This window comes from Haematobia irritans, unplaced genomic scaffold, assembly GCF_050003625.1.
Source record: "Haematobia irritans isolate KBUSLIRL unplaced genomic scaffold, ASM5000362v1 scaffold_12, whole genome shotgun sequence".
Classification (NCBI taxonomy): domain Eukaryota; kingdom Metazoa; phylum Arthropoda; class Insecta; order Diptera; family Muscidae; genus Haematobia; species Haematobia irritans.
Window position 1 is genome coordinate 690,258 of NW_027445710.1, and position 2,117 is coordinate 692,374.

Below are 2,117 nucleotides of genomic sequence, written 5' to 3' on the forward strand. Positions count from 1 at the left end.
GATGTTCCCGAACTTTATCATTTTCACGCATCCGAGATAACGCGACTTTCTTTAGTAAAGTTGCCTTTCTCGCTGGACCTTTCGACTGATATGTAGCTTCCAGCCTTAACCATATTTGTCTTGCTGTTTGACATTCTGTAATTAGCCCCAATTCGGAAGAACTCAACGCAAGAGTTATATCCGCTGCTGCTTTCTGATCTTGCCTTTTCCATTTGGCTTCTTCTACAGGCTCTATACGGACTACACCAGCCATTTTCTCAATTTAAACAACAAAACTTCGCGATTAGACGATTTAAAATAACTTCGCGTTTTCCGCTTTCTTATTATTACACAATTCCAATTAATCTTGCCTTTCTGGGTCCATAACCTATTAAAATGTTTAAACGGCAGTTGGAATATAAGTTATTTTATTGAAGTTTAAATATGAGAATGAAAAATGTGTATATTGAATATTTGACATATACATGAAAAGCAATATTTGAAATTCAAGGCTATAGTGATTCAAACAAAAAAAACATAAAGTACTTAAAACTAACAAAGTGGATATGCTTCGTTATTACAACACTTCTTTTGCCCATATCTCCTTAAATATGCGTCCTAGAGCGAAAAGGACTTTAATTCGTGACTACCCCCAAAAAATTGAAAAATCCACCGAAAACCTAAAAAAATTGAAATTTTTATATGAAAAACTTCTTTTGCCCATATCTCCTTAAATATGCGTCCTAGAGCGAAAAGGACTTTAATTCGTGACCACACCCAAAAAATTGAAAAATCCACCCAAAACCTAAAAAAAATTTAAATTTTTATATGAAAAACTTCTTTTGCCCATATCTCCTTAAATATGCGTCCTAGAGCGAAAAGGACTTTAATTCGTGACCACCCCCAAAAAATTGAAAAATCCACCCAAAACCTAAAAAAAATTTAAATTTTTTTATGAAAAACTTCTTTTGCCCATATCTCCTTAAATATGCGTCCTAGAGCGAAGAGGACTTCAATTCGTGACCACCCCCAAAAAATTGAAAAATCCACCCAAAACCTAAAAAAATTGAAATTTTTATACGAAAAACTTCTTTTGCCCATATCTCCTTAAATATGCGTCCTAGAGCGAAAAGGACTTTAATTCGTGACTACCCCCAAAAAATTGAAAAATCCACCCAAAACCTAAAAGTATTGAAATTTTTATATGAAAAACTTCTTTTGCCCATATCTCCTTAAATATGCGTCCTAGAGCGAAAAGGACTTTAATTCGTGACCACCCCCAAAAAATTGAAAAATCCACCCAAAACCTAAAAAAAATTTAAATTTTTATATGAAAAACTTCTTTTGCCCATATCTCCTTAAATATGCGTCCTAGAGCGAAAAGGGCTTTAATTCGTGACTACCCCCAAAAAATTGAAATTTTTATATGAAAAACTTCTTTTGCCCATATCTCCTTAAGTATGCGTCCTAGAGCGAAAAGGACTTTAATTCGTGACTACCCCCAAAAAATTGAAAAATCCACCCAAAACCTAAAAAAATTGAAATTTTTATATGAAAAACTTCTTTTGCCCATATCTCCTTAAATATGCGTCCTAGAGCGAAAAGGACTTTAATTCGTGACTACCCCCAAAAAATTGAAAAATCCACCCAAAACCTAAAAAAATTGAAATTTTTATATGAAAAACTTCTTTTGCCCATATCTCCTAAACTAAGCGTCCTAGAGCAAAAAGGACTTTAATTCGTGACTACCCCCAAAAAATTGAAAAATCCACCCAAAACCTAAAAAAATTTAAATTTTTATATGAAAAACTTCTTTTGCCCATATCTCCTTAAATATGCGTCCTAGAGCGAAAAGGACTTTAATTCGTGACCACCCACAAAAAGTTGAAAAATCCACCCAAAACCCAAAAAAAAAAAATTGAAATTTTTATATGAAAAACTTCTTTTGCCCATATCTCCTAAACTAAGCGTCCTAGAGCGAAAAGGACTTTAATTCGTGACTACCCCCAAAAAATTGAAAAATCCACCCAAAACCTAAAAAAATTGAAATTTTTATATGAAAAACTTCTTTTGCCCATATCTCCTAAACTAAGCGTCCTAGAGCGAAAAGGACTTTAATTCGTGACCACCCCAAAAAA